A 12,368-nucleotide genomic window follows, 5' to 3' on the forward strand; every position below is an offset into this window, starting at 1 on the left:
CATTCTGATTCTAAGCATCTCACAGAGAAAGAGATGTAGAATTTGTTCCCTTCTCCAGCAGGTCCTCTATCTTTTCCTGCTGTTACTTCTGTTACTGCCACGTGACACCCATTATTTAAGATAGGTCAGTGCACTGTCTTTGGCTACCTTTGCTGGAAGCAACCAGCTATAGCTCTTCAGCTATTAGAAAAATAATAAAGTTACACTTCATCAGGCACCTACTGTGTCTATTTATCTACACTTCCAAACCTCTAACTGAAAGAAAACATGAAAGGTTTTTTTGTTTGTTTTTTCAGTTTTGTTTTGTTAGCTGCTTAGATGGAACTTGAGCAGAAATGCTTCCTTTTAAAAGTAGCTACTGATTTCTTTGCCTGCCTGGGACTTAAGTGTCCCCTCTCAGTTATCTAAACATAAGATGAATTGGGACTTAATGCCCTGGAAGGTAAAATGACATTTATGGCCTAAAAAACAAGTTTCTGCCCACCCCAGTGGCCCTTGTTATGAAGAGGTGGCCCATAAAGAGTTAAAAAAAAATTGTAAGGAGGGAGATGAAGAAACTTACTGGGAAGAGAGATGTAAGATCTCTTCTGTTTTGAAGTCCAGTGTGATCCTGACTGAAGTACATACCAGCAGGAAAAGACATCGAGGGCTCTCTCAGGAAAGCCCACAGGGAAGGAGGAGGGTCTGGTTGGTGACCTGGGCTGAGTATCAGGCCTGGATGTCCTTGTGAAGAGACCTGGTCCAGGTCAGCACGTGGTTGAAGTTAGAACACATCCCCAACTTCCCAGGTATAATGGACTCAACCAAAATGCTTATCTCGGGAGCCCCAGCAGGGGTCCCCACTTAGTCCATTTCCAATCCTGAATGCCCCAGTGAGAGAGTCAACCCAGTCCCCAGCGCAGCCTGCTGGAGAACCTAGATCAGCAGCCACTAGTCACACATGGCTTTTTTTTTTTTTTTTTTAATTTATTCTATTGAAGTATAGCTGATTTACAATGTTGTATTTCTACTGCATAGCAAAGTGATTCAGTTATGCCTATACACATTCTTTTTCATATTCTTTTCCATTATGATGGCTTTTGAACTCTTAAAATGTGGGTAGTCTGCATAAAGATATGTGCTATAAGTGTAAAATGCAAACTGGATTTTGAAGACAATACAAAAAAAGATTGTAAGATATCTCAATAATTTTTATGTTGACTACATGTAGAAATGATAAATTTTTACATACATTATGTTAAAAATACATTATTGAAGTTAATTTCATCCTAATGTGGCCACTAAAAAATGTCCAATGACATACATGGCCCATACTTGTGGCTTGCATTGTATTCAATGTTTCTATTGGGCAGTGCTGGTCTAGATGATCCTGTTCTCAAGGCTGGAGCCATTTGGAAGCAGGGATTATCAGTTAGGATGCTTCAGTGTTCAAGTAGTAGCAACCTCAACTCAAAGTGATGTAAATAATAATGAGAAAACAGTCCGGGGCTGGGAAGCGCTGGGGTTGATTGTTGTTTTTCTTTTTCCTAAATTTATTTATTTTTATTTTTGGCTGCGTTGGGTCTTCGTTGCTGTGCGCGGGCTTTCTCTAGTTGCAGCAAGTGGGGGCTACTCTTCGTTGCAGTGCACGGGCTTCTCACCACGGTGGCTCCTCTTGTTGCAGAGCATGGGCTCTAGGCATGCGGGCTTCAGTAGTTGTAGCACGTGAGCTCAGCAGTTGTGGCTCACAGGCTCTAGAGCGCAGGCTTAGTAGTTGTGGTGCACAGGCTTAGTTGCTCCGCGGCATGTGGGATCTTTCTGGACCAGGGCTTGAACCCGTGTCCCCTGCATTGGCAGGTGGATTCTTAACCACTGTGCCGCCAGGGAAGCCCCGGCACTGGGATTGCTAACACAGTAGCTCAGTGGCATCATTAGGACCTGGTGCTTCTCACTTTTCCACTTTACTCTGATCTGGCTCAGCTCAAGGGGAATATATCTATGGAAGTCCCAAAAGTCACATGCAGACATTTTTAATGTCCAGAGGAAACAAAAGGGGAGGGGGGTGGTTACCTGTCTTATCTCTCTTCTTAGGAGTGAGGAAGTCTTCTCCAGATGTGCCCTCCCTTCCCACCTCCCCCCTTGCCCTCTTATCTAATGGGCCAGAATTGGGTCACATAGTTCATGCTAAGCCACTCACCAGCTCAGTAATCGGATACTGCATGGCTTGAAGTAATCTGGAGTGAGACATCTGTTGGAAAGAGAACCAGGACCATGACAGGAAGAATGGCTATTTTGGACTAAACAACCCCTGACATTCTTGGACAATTCAGGGAGAGGGCACATGTCTCGCAAGGGTCATTACACATTCTGCTATCCCAGCTGAGCTGATTTAGCTTGAAATACAATAGAGCTGCTATTTTACTTGATCCCCAGGCTACTGAAGCTTAATAAATATGTTTACATAAATAGACCAACAAAGCAAATAAAATCCCATAGCTCAATGTGGTAGAAAGGAGAGAGCACTGTATCCTAATCAAGAGACCTGACTTTAATAACACCTTGCTGTGGCACCTGTGAAAGCTCAACGACCCTGTCTGGGCTTCAGCTTGTTAACCTTCCAAATCAATGTTCAAAGATTTTGAGTCAAGATAGCAAAATAATCACATGAATATTTCTCCCTACTTTAATACATAGGAATGGTGATATAAATGGAATACAAAACATTAAAAAATATGTCATACCAAAACATTCAGGACCCAATTTTAATGTGGAGGGGGACACAGGGGATGGTTTCCACACACCACCAGGCAGTTTTGGGGACACCAGCTTAGTGTCCTGCACTCAATTCTGACACTGTGTACCTGAAGATAGTGTCAGATCCCACCAGTTAAGGGCTCAGTCCCACAAGACTGTCCACACCCCACTCGTGTCAGACACCACCTGAAAGTCCGAGTTGTCACCTGTGCTTCTGACCAAACTGCTAAGGCTCAGAGGTTCCCACCACCCCCTATTCAGGTTCCACTGATTTGCTAGAGTGACTCACAGAACTCAGGAAACTAGTTTACTTACTAGATTACTGGTTTATTATAAAAGGGCCTAAATCAGGAACAGCCAGATGGAAGAGACACATAGGACAAAGGTATGGGAAAAGTTTGAGGAGCTTCCCTGAATCTCAATGTATTCCTCGACTCGGAAGCTCTCCAAACCCTGGACTTCTGGGTTTTTATGGAGGCTTTATTACATAGGTATGATTGTTTAAGTCATTGGCCATCGGTGACTGATTCAACCTCCAGTGTCTTCCCTCCCTGGGAGTGGGACTGAAAGTTCCAGCCCTCTAACCACATGGTTGGCTTTACTGGCAACCAGTCCCCATCCTTAGGTGCCTCCAAAAGTCAGATCCTTAACATAACAAAAGACACCTTTCCGCTCACACCACTTCGGAAATTCCAAGGGTTTTAGGAGCTCTGTGTCAGAAACAGTGGAGGAAGACCAAATATACATATTTCTTATTACAAATCACAATATCACTCATACTCAGAAACTAAAGGAAAAATCTCATTTTAAAATTAAAAATAGCAAATGTTTGGAAAGTTGAAGTCATGGAGCACGTGGAAAGTAGGTTCTGTCAGAGTTCTGCTGGAAATGGGGCTAAGTGGACTGTATGCATCATGGTGGACCAGGTTTTCTGAGTTAAGCTGGGTGCTGAGACAGCACATCCACAAGGGAACGGGGACTGAAATAACCCTGCCTGACCACCCAGCAATGGCTAGACATGTTCCACCTGCCTAGAGGACCCAGACTGGAACTGGAGTCTCTGTGTGGCTTCAGAGCCACTACACCACAGTGCTCACCCCTTCTGGTCGAAGGACCTGTGGCTACTCAGTTCCCAGGGAGCCCTAGGATTCATGTCATTCTCAAGGTCAGCCCCAGGGATCTGGGTTTTAACTAGCCCTGGGGTCTCCAGATTTCTCTGTGTAGTGCCCACTCCCTACCCCCACCCCACCTCCAAAATGTCTGTTTACTAATTATACACACAAGCAATCATATTAGCTTATTATAAAACAAATGCAAAAGAAAGTTTAAAAGGATGGGAAAAATTGTAATAAATCATACTTTAAGGTTTCCTGCTCACTGCAGTGGCCCTATTTGATCATGAGCAGCTATCAGCTGATGTTAGTTGAGGTTTTCCTTATTGACATAAGGTATAAATCTGTATTTCAAAAAGCTTTCTTGATAGTATTTTCAGCAGGCCTCTTTGCAGATCTGAATAATTATTTTGTTTTTACTTTGTAATGTGGATGAAGGCGCAGGAAAAAGGTCAGCTCTGCCATTTTCTTGCTCTTTGCTTAAGCTTGTACTATTAATATTCTATTCAGTTTGTAATTTTTTGGCAGGAATATTTTTAAGCCAATTGTTCAAATTGCTAGTTGGCAACATACAAGCTGTATTATGTTACAATACACCGAAAGCCGATGAAGGAATGATGGTATTTGGGTGAACCCCTTTCCATTGTGGAATTCCCAGTTTTCCCTCAGGATAACTCCAGCTCTGTTTGTGACCTGTGACAATCTTACATATGAACCAAGTGAGGGCACCAGTGTGATTAGGTATACTAAATGTTGATAAATCTAAATTTCTTATGGAGGAGGATGAATATAAGTTGCTTTGGGAGTTCTGCCCAGCCTTCTTTAGAGACCAATGAGTTCCATCGTTCATTTGCTAACTCAAGTTGGAGATTCTGGCAAGAGTATGAACAGTCATTTAAAGGGTGTTTATGCTACCTTTAACTAAGGCCTCTCCACCTCTAAATATACCGTTTCCTTATGCCATCTCAGATATCTTCTTGCCCAGTAGCTGACAAGGGCTTAAGAGAATTCAACTTTATCTCAGCAGAGGGCGTCCCTTCCTTCTAGGAATGTAGCAAGTCCTTAGCAACAGGAGGCTGTCTTAAGACCTAGGACCTATGAAAAGGTCATGAGAGCAGTCTCTACATCTGTAAGTGCTGAATGAAGCTCACTGTCTATTCATTATTCATTTCTTGGGGGAACCGAAGTCCAGAGAACTGCTCAGAATTCCATGGCTAGCTGATAACTAAACCAGCACCTGAATTCAAGCTTCCCACACTCTGCCCAGTGCACTCTCTAATATTCTTCACAGCCCTCTTATGTGTACTTGTTAAGCAGTAGTAATGCCAGCCCATTTTCATTTAATGTAATTACTGATATATTTGAGTTTTAATCTATCATCTTATTTCATGATTTCACTATGTCCAACCTCTTCTATGCCTCTTTGTCTTTTGTTTTCTGACTCCTTTTGGATTGACTAAGATTTATTATTATTTTTTCTTATTTACTATTTTGGAAGATTTACACTAGTTACCTCTTCTTTCAGTGTTAAAAGCCTAGAAACTACTTTTTTAATATTTATTATTTTATTTTTAACCTTGCATTGTTAACTTATAGTATAGTTAAATATTGATCTTTATCACTTGCCTATACAATTCAGAAACATAAGCACACTTTAACCCCATTTACCCACATCCCAACTCATTTGCTATTGTTGTCAAAATTTTAAATTCTATATAATTTTAAAACTCCATAGATACTTTAATTGTTTTTTTGTTCTTCATATTTTTCTGTATCCCAAACTTTCCATCTGAATCATTTTTTTAGAATTCTAACATACATCTTTTAGAATTTCCCAAACTCTCTCTTTTAAAAAAGTCTTCATTCATCTATATTATTGAGTGTTCTCTCTCTCTCTCTCTCTCTCTCTCTATATATATATATATATATATATATATATATATATATATGAAATAGAATGCTAAGCAGGCTATTGTTTTCTTTCTGCCTGTTGATGATTCCATTTTACTATCTTGTGACTTCTATTATTGATTTTCAGAAGTCAGCTGTCAATTTAACTTTACATCTTTGAAGGCATTATGTCCTTTTCGCTATGGCTACTTTTAATGTATGGTATATATACAGTTCCGTTTCTTTGGCTTGCTACGGTTTTACTCTGATGTGTCTGGAAGTGCTGAGTGGATACAATGTGTAGAAACAATTAGGCTTCTTGAATCTATGGATTGATGTCTTTCATCAGTTCTGAATATTCTCAGTTATTATATCTTAAAAAATTATTACCTTTGGCTCTCTCTCTTCCTCAAGCATAAAACCTTCTTTAAACAAAAGTCTCCCTCTTGCTCTCTCCTTCAAACATAGCAAGGTGGTTTTATAGTTTGTGGCTAATGATTTCAACAGATATTAACTCCAGTGCTTATGAGCCTATTTTAATTTTCTGTTGTTTCTGCTGGTTCTTGCTCAATGTATTTTGCTTCCCTGTATGACTATTGATTTTTGATAGTGGTTGGACCTTGTACTTCAGAAAACATTTGTAAGAATAATTTGAGGCTTAGTATTATAGCATCTTCTTCCAAAGAGGATTTTCATTTGCCTCTGCCAGACACCTGAGGTCCTACCAGTCTGGATCCATCTCAAACCAAGTTCAAGGCTTGAGGTTCCTTGGACCACCCAGATAACATGAAGCCAGAAGGAAATTATGTGCAAGGATTGGTTTACTCATGATTCACCTTACCTGAAGCTGCAACTCTTTGGGACCCCAGTTTAAAGTGGAGGTAGTTTATTAGAATTTCTACCTCTGGTAGGTTGCATGTCTTGCCTTTTGCTCCCTGGCCCCAGAAATTTGTCGAAAGTATAGCTCAGTTTTGCAGCTGTTTCTTTAGGACTGGCAAATGCTCTTAGGGAGAAATTAGATTTGAATATCAGTCCTGTTCTCTGAGTTCTTAACTTCCAGATTTTGCCTTTTAAGCTCCTCACTACTTGGTTAACATTTTGATGCTTTTAAGTAAACATTTTTTATACTTTATACAGTATTTTAGGTTTCCTTAGTGGGAGGGTTGGTCTAAATTTCCTAGTCATCAATTATAGGGAGTAAAAGTTACAATTTATATATTCATCAGAGGAAAGAAAATTTTTCATAGTCTTCTATCTCTACTTCATGCTTACCAATTTGTTAGTTCCTATAAAGCACTTTACACATGCCAAGGATGTAATATATTCTGTAGAACCAAAATTACAATGTAGGACTCATCAAATCCTTTAAAAGAACCCAATCTGGTATGAAATAAAATAGTTCATAAAACAATTTGACTACTTCTGGCCTTTGAAATTCTGTATGATAAACTTGTGCCCCACCAACTCATACGAATATAATGGAAGATCCAGTGATCCATATATAACATATGCGCAAAATATATACTTACTGAGGGCACTTGATCTTCCCACTGAATGAAAATCTTTCCCCCTTACCTTGCCTCTTTCAGATATTTCCTCTATCCTCACCTTCTCAATGAAGCCTTCCCTAAACATCTCATTTGAAATTGCAAACTCCCCCCATTCCCACACTTCCTTTTTTTAATATAAATTTATTTATTTATTTTTGGCTGTGTTGGGTCTTTGTTGCTGCGCGTGGGCTTTCTTTAGTTGTCGCAAAGGGGGCTACTCTTTCGTTGCAGTGGGTGGACTTCTCATTGCGGTGGTTTCTCTTGTTGCGGAGCACAGGCTCCAGGTGTGTGGGCTTCAGTAGTTGTGGCATGCGGGCTCAGTAGTTGTGGTCCACGGGCTTAGTTGCTCTGCGGCATGTGGGATCTTTCCAGACCAGGGCTCGAACCTGCGTCCCCTGCAATGGCAGGCAGATTCTTAACCACTGCGCCACCAGGGAAGTCCCTATTCCCACCCTTCTTAATCTCTTCCTGTCCTGTTCTTCTCTCTATCACCCTCCACCATATTACATACTATATATTATATATCCTGGCTCTATTTATCACTGCCTCTACAATCTTGATAAATCTGCTTAACCTCTCAATTCTTTGATTTTTATAGATGTAAAATTGAACTAAGAAAATTATCTCACCATTCTTCATATGGATGTTTCACAGACGAGTATGGTGATAGATCAGAAAATGATTCTTTAAAAAGTATTTAAAAAAATGAAAATTCTAGAACTGAAAATTGCAATATCCAAAATAAAAATTTACTGGTTGTGCTTAACAGTAAATTAGAGAGAAAAGAAAAAAAATCAGAGCACTTTAAAAATAGTTCAATAGAAATGATCCAATATGAAGAACAGACAGAAGAGAGATAAAAAAAAAAAATGAGCAGATCCACAGGGACCTGTGGACAGTATCAAAAGGTCTAATATATGTGCAATTGGAGTCTCTGAGGGAGAACAGAAAAAAAATGGTACAGCAAAGAATATTAAAAAAAAAAAAAGAATAGATAAAAAATGTACAAATTTGGAGAATGAGATGAATTTATGGACTTAGGAAGGAGAGCAGACTCCTCACAGGATAGATTTAAAAACACACACACACATGCCCAGGCCTATCAGAGTCAAACTGCTAAAAACCAAAGTTTAGGAGAAAAATCTTGAAGAACCCAAAGGGTTTTGTTACAGACTCATTCCACACCAAGTAAAATACTGCAGCTAAGGTTTAGTGGACTTGGAGTACTGAGGGGAATATTTCAGGGGAGGAGAAATTGCTGCTGCAGCACATCCTTTATGTGAGAAGTTCATTGACGATGAGTGCCAGGTAGGATGGAGGTTGGTGGCTGGAAAAGAGATTAGCAGCCCTTCATTTCGATTTTGGTTGGGTAAGGTCTTCTGGAGGGAGCAGGATGCTGCAGGCTTTCTGGAGGACATAAAGATTTTGACCCAAATGACTCTAAAATCAGGGAAAGAGAAGTGAGATCCTCATGGTAAACTTGTGAATGGTCTGAACAGAAAGTCTAGAGCTTCTTGGAGCCAGGGGAATTTTTGAAGTGGAATTAGAGAAAAGAAATTTGGGGGAAATGGGAAAGACCCAGAAGATTTTGATTATTTGACAGCATTTGTTCCCTTAGCGTGATTTTCTTCCTTTCTCTCACAATTTAGTCTAACCCTTCTTGGGGCGGGTAGGTCTCATGAGCAAGCGCTTTGAAAATACAAAGGCAGATTCTTTCCCTTCCCTTTCACAAATAAATCATGCAGTTCTGGAGGTAGCTGCAGAGAAATCAGTTTTCTGGGGCAGAATTTTGGCCCTGTTTTGGCAAATGTGGCCTCTTTAGTTCATGAAGGATGATTTTAATGACCAAAAACAAATAAGACCCCCAAATGTAAACCCAAGGTTTGCTGCTTGTTATAATTGTATTTTCCATACTAGACTGGAAATAAAGTCATGGTGTTTTTGTTTGTAATGTGAGCCTCTTTTTCTCTTTTTGTTCCCCTTTTCCGGTCCTATTGGCCATCCCTCACTGTCTCTGTGCTTTAGGATCAATATCCCTGAGGGAAGGGAGGAATAGGCGACGTTCAAGAAATAGCTGAAGGCGGGTTGCCTGATGTGGAGGCAAGGACCCAGTGTCGGTCCCGGGGCTGTGCATGGCGGGGAAGGTGCATCTCCGCAGCATCGAGGCAAGTCTTCCAGACCTGTCTGCAGCTCTTCCTGTAACCAAGAGGCCTTTTCCTGTGTTTGAACTCACCACCAATGTCTGTCCTACCAAAGGTAAACAGCTGCTCTTTTTCCAAAAGAAAGCTTTTAACTTTTCTTCTGGAGGAGACAGAAGGGGGTTGTTTGAGGACTGGGTGGAGGAGGAGCATGGGGCGAGGAGGCAGGGGTGGTGGTGAGACCAGAGGAAGCCCAAGTGACCCCAAGCCCTGCCCTGCCTGTTTTTCTTTGTTTCTTCCTTTCTTTCTTCCTCCCTTTATTTCTTTCTCTCTCTCTCTCTTTCTTTCTTTCTTTCTCTTTCTTTCCTTCTTTCCTTCCTTCCTTCTTTCTTTCTTTCTTTCTTTCTTTCTTTCTCTCTCTCTCTCTTTCTTTCTTTCTTTCTCTCCTCTCTCTCTCTCTCTCTCTCGCTCTCTTTCTTTCTTTCTCTTTCTTTCCTTCTTTCCTTCCTTCCTTCTTTCTTTCTTTCTTTCTTTCTCTCTCTCTCTTTCTTTCTTTCTTTCTCTTCTCTCTCTCTCTTTCTTTCTCTCCTCTCTCTCTCTCTCGCTCTCTTTCTTTCTTTCTTTCTTTCTCTCTTTCTTTCTTTCTTTCTCTCTCTCTCTCTTTCTTTCTTTCTCTTTCTTTCCTTCTTTCCTTCCTTCTTTCCTTCCTTCTTTCTTTCTTTCTCTCTCTCTTTCTTTCTTTCTTTCTCTCCTCTCTCTCTCTCTCTCTCGCTCTCTCTCTTTCTTTCTTTCTCTTTCTTTCCTTCTCTCCTTCCTTCTTTTTTCTCTTCACCTCCCTCATTATTTTTGGCTAGCTCCTTTGTGCAGGCCGCCTTCTGTTCACCGACAGCTGCTTGGAACGTCAGTCAGAGCAGCTCATCTGCCAAGCTGTGCGCCTCTGGTCACATCGCTCTGAGGCCTCCTGTTTGTCAGCTTCAAAGTGCCTCACAAGTGGTGACTTGCCTCATTCCGGGTGAATGTTAAAAGAAGAGGAAGACTGGACATACTCATGACACCACTGGAATTAAGGCTGGAAGCTTCTATCTCATTTTGCAGAAGAAGCAATCAGGACCAAAGAAGAGCGGTTGAAAACCACTGCAGGGCCTTGTGGCCAGTAAGTGGAAGAATGGGGGGCCCAGGTCTGCTCGCATTTAGTTCCAAGGGGCTCTTGCCAGGCCTTACATTTAGAACTGTGTTTCTCAGGCAGTCAGCCTGCCTCAAAAGCACCTCAGTGATGGTAACATTTGAGAGGGGATGGGGGAAGGGAGGAGAACACTTACTGGATGGAACTCCACCCTCCTCCTTCAATGGAGTCTCTTCTCTTTGGTCTCATCCACTCATTCACTCATTCATTCATTTAACAAATATCTGTTGAGCAGCTTCCATGTGCCAGAGACTTCCTGACACTGGAGATACAGCAAGGAACCAGCAAAGCCTGGGTTCCCACGAAACTTATATTCTGTTTTCTGTATTAGTTTCTAAGTAAGATTACTTTTTGGTCAAAGTGTTCTGTCCATTTTTTTTTTTCTTTTAAAGCAAATAAAATCTTTCCAATATCTAGCTTTCAAAGCATTAACTGGTACCTATCAAACACTCACAACATTAAGTAGAGATTTTGCCACTACATAAAACAAATCAGCTGCTGATCTTCCAGACTCTGACAGTTTAAAATCTATCAAGAAAAGACACCTAAAAAGAAAACTTGCCCAGACAGTATCACTCACTGACAAATGTGAGAGTGAAATAAAGAAACAAACTGATGGTGTAGATGTTGAGCTGAACTCTTATAGTCCATCATATTGGTCCCAGGGGTCACTAGTACGTTCTCTCCTCAGGAATTCCATGTAGAATAGGATAAGCATATGATCCTTTAAAGTTGACCCCCTTTGTTTGGTGGTGAGCGGAGGTGGATGTAACAGTTAACAGCCTTGTTGAGTTTCAGAGTCAAACTGTGATTGCCACCAGCAGATATTCCTACCAGGGAGTTTTGGTTTGAAAAGGTTAAGGCCAAAAGTCGTAAACTAAGCAGCCTTCCTGATGCTAATGTATTCATTATCTTTTGGGGTATAACAAATTACTCCAAAGCCTAGTGGCTTAAAAAAACAAATGTTTATTATCTCACAGTTTCTATGGGTCAGGAGTTGAGGGACAGCTTAGCTAGGTGGTTTGGCTTAGGATCTCTGGTGAGGTTGCCGTCGGAATGTGGCAGGGCCTTCAGTCATCTGAAGGCTCGATTGGACTGGATGATCCATTGCTGAGATCACAAGCAGGAGGCCTCAGTCCCTGTCCATGTGGCCCTTTCCACAGGTTGCTTAAGGGTCTTCATGGCATGGCAGCTGACCTCCCCCAGAGCAAGTAATCTGAGAGTGAGGGAAAAGAAAACCTTAGTGCCTTTTGTGCCCTGGTCTCCTAAGTCACTCCACACCACTTCTGCCTTATTCTAGTGTTGGGAACAAATCACGAAGTCTAAGTGGTTAGAATTAGACTCTGTCTTTCAAAGAGAAGAGTAAAGAATTTGTGGGCATAGTTTAAAACTGTCAAATTTAGACTCCCTTCAGATTTAAATTTTACTTTTTCATGTAGAGTCTTAAACAAATCACATTTCAGTTGTGAATACTTCACTATATAGTTAAAAAGCAAGCCACCATACCATTATCACACCCCAAATGACGAATAATAATTCCTTAATTTCTTTTAAAAATAGTCTCTTTTCAATTCTAAAATTTTAAAATCAAGAGATTCCACGTTAGAAGTTCAGATGTTCAGCTTATTTTTTTAAAAATAAGATGGTCTGGGTCACACTAGGCCTGTGTTCTCACATGGTCACAAACAACTCTAGGTGGGATATGAACTCTTCGATTTGCCTTGATCCCCACCACACCCTATTGCATTACACATGGGGCACT

The 12,368-nt window shown here is 40.9% G+C and overlaps 1 protein-coding gene across 1 annotated transcript in view; it reads left to right on the forward strand.

Annotated features, from left to right (window-relative positions):
- Nucleotides 1–12,368, forward strand: part of ZNF366 (zinc finger protein 366) — a 190,415-nt gene that overhangs the window by 105,132 nt on the left and 72,915 nt on the right. Inside the window, exons 3-4 of the mRNA XM_032629153.1 lie at nucleotides 9,311–9,541; nucleotides 10,278–10,576. The gene's annotated coding sequence lies outside the window, so the exon portion shown is untranslated. The remainder of the gene's footprint in view (nucleotides 1–9,310; nucleotides 9,542–10,277; nucleotides 10,577–12,368) is intronic.

The sequence above is a fragment of the Phocoena sinus genome, chromosome 3 (assembly GCF_008692025.1).
Source record: "Phocoena sinus isolate mPhoSin1 chromosome 3, mPhoSin1.pri, whole genome shotgun sequence".
Lineage (NCBI taxonomy): Eukaryota > Metazoa > Chordata > Mammalia > Artiodactyla > Phocoenidae > Phocoena > Phocoena sinus.